General features: G+C 37.3%; 2 pseudogenes; both read left to right on the top strand.

Annotated features, from left to right (window-relative positions):
* The first annotated feature begins 6,440 nt into the window (after nucleotides 1–6,440).
* On the top strand, nucleotides 6,441–6,547 carry LOC122484574 (annotated as a pseudogene).
* Nucleotides 6,548–6,692: 145 nt separating this feature from the next.
* LOC122484575 lies at nucleotides 6,693–6,793 on the top strand (annotated as a pseudogene).
* Nucleotides 6,794–7,285: the final 492 nt, after the last annotated feature.

Genomic DNA, 7,285 nt, shown 5'->3' with positions numbered 1-7,285 from the left:
ATAAAGAAGATGGGAGATGAAGCAGGTTTGTAGGAGCAAAAAAAGAAGTTTACTTTGGGGCAAGTTAAGTGAAAATTAAGGACTAGTAACATTAATTAGAAAATTAATGGCATTAGAGACTAGGATTAAAGGTATGAATTTGGGAATAATTCACTCATTAAGGAGTGAATAAGGGTCTTCAGCATTTAGACTTTAGAAGCACAAGAAGAAACTGGCATTTATGAAGTAGGAGAATCAATGAGTAGTGTGGTTTGAAGGCCATGAACCAAGTGTTTTAGGAATGAGGTAATCCCTGGTTGAAAATACTACTGATATATTGATAGAGGTGAAGTCTCAAAATTGATTCCAGGATTAGAAATGTGGGGGTCATTAGTGACCTTGACAAGAGCAGTGTCTGGGGAGTTATGTTTGTTTGTTTAATTTTTTTTTTTTTTTTTTTTTTTAGAAAAACCTGGATTGATATAGTGGTAAGAGTAAATAGGAAGAGAGAAAGCAGACCGGAAGTACAGGCAACCCTTTAAAAAAAACTCTAGGGGCGCCTGGGTGGCTCAGTCAGTTAAGCGCCCGACTTCGGCTCAGGTCATGATCTCGCGGTCCGTGAGTTCAAGCCCCGCGTCGAGCTCTGTGCTGACAGCTCAGAGCCTGGAGGCTACTTCAGATTCTGTGTCTCCCTCTCTCTCTGACCCTCCCCCATTCATGCTCTGTCTTTGTCTCAAAAATAAATAAATGTTAAAAAAAATTAAAAAAAACAAACCTCTATTGTAGGGGTGCCTGGGTAGCTCAGTTGGTTGAACAACTGACTACTGATTTTGGCTCAGGTCATAATCTCATGGTTCCTGAGATGGAGTCCCACATCGGGCTCTGTACTGACAGTGTGGAGCCTGCTTGGGATTCTCTCTCCATCTCTCTCTGCCCCTCCCCTGCTTACACCCCCCCACCCCATTGCAAAATAAATAAATAAACTTTATGAAAACCTCTTAGGTTACACAGTTGGTTGAGCATCTGACTTCAGTTCAGGTCATGGTCTCACAGCTTGTGAGTTCCAGCCCCACATCAGGCTCTCTCCTGTCTGTGCAGAGCCTGCTTCAGATCCTCTGTCTCCCTTTCTCTTTGCCCCTTCCCTGCTCACACTTTCTCTCTCTCTCAAAAATAAATAAACATTAAAAAATTTTAAAAAATAGGGGCACCGGGGTGGCTTAGTCAGTTAAGCGTCTGACTTTGGCTCAGGTGATGATCTTGCAATCATGAGTTCGAGAGTTCGAGACCCATGTTGGGCTCTGTGCTGACTGCTCAGAGCCTGGAGCCTGCTTCTGAAACTGTCTCCCTCTCTCTGCCCCTCCCCTACTTGTGCTCTGTCTCTCTCTCTCTCTCTCTCTCTCTCAAAAATAAGTAAAAACATTTAAAAAAATAAACTCTATTATAAAGGAAAGCATACAATAGGGTAACCACTGGAAATGAATGTGGTAGTAAAGGAGGGAATTAAAATGATTTTAAGATGATATATATCACAGTGCGTTTATATACCTATGGAAATTATTTAATCCTGACAAATCCAGAGTGTATAACACAATAAAATAAATCAAGGGGTTTTGATAGAACATGGAATGCTCCAGGAACACAAAGGGGCATGTAACCTGGTCTAACAAGAGGGGAGAAAAAGTAACTAGTTAGAGATTTTTAGAAGTAATATCTGAATTCATTTGTGAGGAACAATGTGGGTTAATCATGCAAAGAAGAATGGAAAGAGCTTTCTAAGCAGAAGAAATCATCAAAGGATATATTAAGTGTACCTCTGATTTGCTTTGTAATATTTAATCTTTATCTTTCAGACACATAATAAAAGCTTATTCATCACCTTTTCTGCCTGGTCTCGAACTACAGTGAAGAAGATAGCCAAAGCTTGCCTTCATGGAGCTTACATTCTGGGAACAATGAAAAATGAACACGAAGACTGTGATAGCACCATGATACACAGAAACAACTTGTCGAGGCTGGCTAGAATGCTAAAGGAAACCTGATCTGAAGAGTGAGCATTCGTGTTGAAACCTACAAGATGGGACTGAGCCAAACCAGCAAAGAGCTGGATGAGGAGTGCTCATGGCAGGGGAAACAGCAATTGCAGAGTCATGAAAAGGGGCTTATTCAAGAAACAGAAAAAGGATCAATATGGCTGGGGTGCAGTGTGAGGTCTGAGAGAAGTTTGCAGCCTCTACTAAGAGCAAAGAAAGCCATTCAGTGAGTTTCAAGCAGGCTTATGGCACTTCCAGGGAGCAGAGGCGTGGATACCCTCATTGCCCTCTCTCAACTTCTGCCTCCACCATTCCAGCAGAACAAAGGCTGTTTCAGGCAAAACCATGTACCCTGGTTGAAATTGTCCCTGTACTCCTGATTTATTTATGACCATGAATTCCCTCTATACTTAACTATATAACTGATACTAAGTTACATAACCTAAATGAAGTTAATTTCTTTAGTACTATTCCCTAAACCCTAAAAGAGTTACTGTTTTAACAACATGCCATATTTAGGACTCTTAAGGTTCTGTTTTACTTATTAGAGACATGAAATCTATGAAAATACCACGTTATTAATTATCTCTCTCATGCCAAACACGTTGTTCAGTAAACTGCCCTTTCTCAGTTAAAACAAAAACAAAAACAAAAAACACTGTTAATCTGGTTGATGGGAATGATTTTTTGTTCCTATTTTTCCTTCACTTCCCAGCAAATAACCCATCACCTATTTATGCTATTTCTTCTTCCAAAGTATATCACAAATCCCTCCTAGTCTTTTTATTTCTTCTGCAACCATGGTCCAAGCCATAATCTTCTCACACAGATTACTGCAAATAGCCTCCATGTGGTTCTCTGCTTCCAGCTTTGACTCGCCCACCCATTCTCTACAAGTGGCGAACGAATCTTAAGAAACACAAATTAAAAAACCATGCAAATCAGTAGTACAGTGAATACGTTTTATTGGTGTCCTCTGCCTAGAAAACTGCACTCTTCTTTGCCTGACTGACTCTCACTCGTGTTTTACAACTGAATTCAGATATTCCTCCTAGAATCCTGACTAGTACTTTTTCTCCTTTCTCACTAGACTGGGTTGAATATCTCTCTGTGTTCCTAAAGCATTCTATACTTCCCTCCATCAAGAGCACTTTATTTTCTCTACTGTGTTACGTGTAGACTTCCCTGCATGTCTGTTTTGGTCACTAGACTATGGGACAAGGTCTGTAGCTTTTATTTATATGTGTATCTTACTCCCTGACAAATAATTAGTGCTGAGTAAACAATGTTCTTTCATGGCACTCATGACTGATTGCATAAATACATGTGAATTGTGATGATATAGAAAGGTTTCATGAAGAAGGTGTTACCAGATTCCCCACTACCATTTATTAAAGAAGCAGTCCTTTCCCCAGTGTGTGTTCTTTAGCCCTTGTCAAAAATTAGTTGATTTTATCTTCTTGGGTTTATCTCTGGGCTTTCTGTCTGTTCCATGGGTCTATGTACTTGTTTTTATGTCACTGCCATACTTTCCTGATTGCTACAATTTTGTACTATATCTTGAAATAAGGTACCGTAATATCTCCCAAAGCATGCTGGGAAAACTGAATGTACACACGTGAAAGAATGAAACTTGAACACTGTCTTATACCACTCAGAAAAAAAAAAAAACCTCAAAATGGATCAAAGACTTAAACATAAGGCCTGAAACTATAAAACTTCTAGAAGGAAAAAATATCCTAGACATTGGTCCTGGGTATTATTTCTTTGATAACACACTAAAAGCACAGGCTACAAAAATGAAAATAAACAAGTGGGACCACATTAAACTAAAGAACTCTGTACAGCAAAGGAAACAATAAATTGAAAAGGCAAATTACAGAATGGGGAAAAATATTCACAAACCATATATCTGATAAGAGTTAATATCCAAAATATATAGAGAACTCATACAACTCAATAGCAACAAAATAAAACAAAACAAAAAACAAACAATCCAATTGAAAAAACTGGGCAAAGGACCTGAATAGAGATTTTTTCAAAGAAGATATACGGATGGCTAATAAGTATATGAAAAGGTATTCAACATTACCAATCATCAGGGAAATGCAAATGAAAACCACAATGAGACATTGCCTCACACCTATAAAGAGGGCTACTATCAAAAAGACAAGGAAACAAGTGATGGTGCGGATGAAGAGAAAAGGGAACTTTTACATACCATTGGAAGGGGGGGATATAAATTGGTACAGCCATTACGGAAAACAGTATGGCGGTTCCTCAAAAATATTAAAAATTGAACTACCTATGATCTAGTAATCCCACTCCACTCCTGGGTATATATCCAAAGGAGCTGAAATCACCATCTTCAAGAGATATATGCATTCCCATGTTTGATGTAGCATTACTCAAAATAGCTAAGATATGGAAACAACCTAAATGTCCTTCAGTGGATGACTGGATAAGGAAAATGTTATATGTACGTATGCGTATATTTACATATTAAAAGACACACACACACACACACACACACACACACACACACACACACGCTTTATCCAAGTTACCTCCTGGAATAGTTTGGATGAGGCAAGGGAATATTCTGATCAAATAGTTTGGCCTCCTCTAAGCCGCACAGTTTTTGTAAGTTTGTATCATGATCTGGCCAAATTTCTGTGCTGTGGGATTTTAGCATCTTAAAGTAATTACCCTCAAAATGTGTTCTCCAGAGTGATTTAAATACTCTTTAGAACAGCAACCAGTGCGCAAGAAATCCTCTGGATGGGTGACAGTTGAGCTTTTTCCATGAGAAATTGTGTATTTTAAGCCCTAATGATCAATGAGAAAATAATAAAGTTCTTGAAACTGAATATATGATCCATCCTTAGAGTAATGAGATTAACTTTGTGTCTCTAATAGAGATTATAAATTATTGTACCATATATATTTATTATCCCTAGAATTTGCTTCACCCTTAGGGAGAAGTACGGGCACTGATGATGCAGGATTGCATAAGCAGAAAGCATACATATCTTAATTAAAGACAGCATTAGATGTCTGACAATAGGTACCTATAGGAGTTTTACAAACACTCTCAAAGGAGAAAAATCTGAAAGTATGAATGTGTATATACATATGCACATACATTCACGTATATGTATCTATGAACATGTGTACGTACATGCATAGATAGATGTGTGTATATGTACACATACATTTTATAATTTTTTCTCTTTTAATTTTGCTGTTATAGTAATAATATGTGTTCCTGATTTACAACTTCAAATAGTAGAAAGGGGTATAAGTAAGATCAAAATGCTTTCTGTTTTCCCTCCACCCCACTTTCTAGCAGGGCACACTACCCTACTTCTGATATAAGTTTTTAAAAATTAATGTTATGTTTACAACCACAAACTTAAACATTATTACACCTTTTATCTTTTTGTGTCGCTATTATTTTGTCAGTTGGGTGCTATCACTAGGCATCTTTCCATTGTAGCTGAAATTTAGCACAGTTGCATTACCTACGACCTCTATTTTCCTCTCTTTTCCATGCCTCATTTTTGTATAATTTTTTAAAGTTTATTTGTTTTTGAGTGAGAGAGAGAAAGAGAGAGACAGAGTGTGAGTGGGGGAGGGGCAGAAACCTAGGGATACCTAGAATCCGAAGCAGGCTCCAGGCTCTGAGCTGTCAGCACAGAGCCCTATGCGGGGTCAGAACTCACAAACCATGAGATCATGACCTAAGCTGAAGTAGAACACTTAACCGACTGAGCCACCCAGGGGCCTATTGCTTTTACAATTTTTTGCCCTTCTTGGAGTTATTTTCTTAACTGTAAAATCATATACAGCTCTCCTTTTAGCCCATAATTTTCAAACAGTGTCTACTAATTCCTTGCTATGTAAGAAGAGGAAGTCAACTAACACATAGGTTCTCCCTTCTGCTTCTCCTGTGTCTGACTTTTATCAGTTATGACACAAAGTAGCCATTTTCAAGCTTCCATGATTTACAACATCCATGTTCTGTAACTAACGTTAACTGTCTTGAATATTTAGCCTACTATCCATTCTAAAGATAGGTAACTAATGAAAACAATATTATGAAAAGGTAAAATATATCTCTAAATAAACAATACTGTGCTTTCACAAAAGAAATTCAATTCCATTTCATGAAATCTTGGCATTCAGGTAAGAGTTTACTACATGCCTAGCTAAAGAGAATTCTCCTCTCTTATACTTAAGTATTTGCTCAAAATTATGCCACCTTTCAGCTTATTTCATATTAGATACAAAATTTTATTATTTTTTAGGGTTTTTTTTTTTGAATTTTTAATGTTTCCAGGGTTCTCTTTGTTTCTTGTTGATAAAGGAGACAAATGAAGATCTTTATTTTTCTAATCACGTAATCTATTGAGTAAACCTACTTTATTCCTGCAAATATTTTTGCTGTTCTGATTTTGTAATAATCAGGGAAGGCTAAATATTCACTATATTAAGATCATGAATGTGGGGGCACTTGGGTGGCTCAGTTGTGCATCCGACTTCAGCTCAAGTCATGATTTCACGGTCCATGAGTCTCACATGTGCCCCACATTGGGCTTTGTGCTGACAGCTCAGAGCCTGGAGCCTGTTTCAGATTCTGTGTCTCCCTCTCTCTCTGCCCCTCCCCCACTCATGCTCTGTCTCTCTCTCAAAAATAAATAAACATTAAAAAAAAAAGACCATGAATGTGTCCCCAGACCTACTTCTTTCCCTAGTCTGATTTTTTAATGCTGGTGATAAACCAAGTCTATTTTTATGATGCATCTTATGTGGGAAATATCTGTGACTCTAGGTATCTGATCATTCTTGAGAAATGACAGCACAGTTAATGCAATACATTTTTTAAGATAACCACTGCTAATTTAATGATTATCAATTGCCATTAAATGAATTGTGGAAAATTAAAAAAAAAACCCTCTCTTCTTGTAGACAAACTTTACGAATTCACTTTTTGGTCTAGTTTGGATCTAATTGCTTTCTTGGCCTGCCTGCACATTGTCATCTCTGGTTTTAAATATTTAGTCTTCTACTTTAGTTCCTACTGACCTTGTATTAAATATCTTTTTATATCATGGATGCATTTACCATTTTGTTCAAATATATATTCAAGAAAACTTTTTGAAATAAGTACCTATGAGATATAAAATACCTGAGCCTGTCTGAATTTTATTTTATTTTTTTAACTGACAACTGTATGGATTTGGAATTACAAGTTGAAGATCATTTAACTCTGG

This window comes from Prionailurus bengalensis, chromosome D1 (assembly GCF_016509475.1).
Source record: "Prionailurus bengalensis isolate Pbe53 chromosome D1, Fcat_Pben_1.1_paternal_pri, whole genome shotgun sequence".
NCBI classification, from domain to species: domain Eukaryota; kingdom Metazoa; phylum Chordata; class Mammalia; order Carnivora; family Felidae; genus Prionailurus; species Prionailurus bengalensis.
This window is presented reverse-complemented; position numbering and strand designations above follow the sequence as displayed.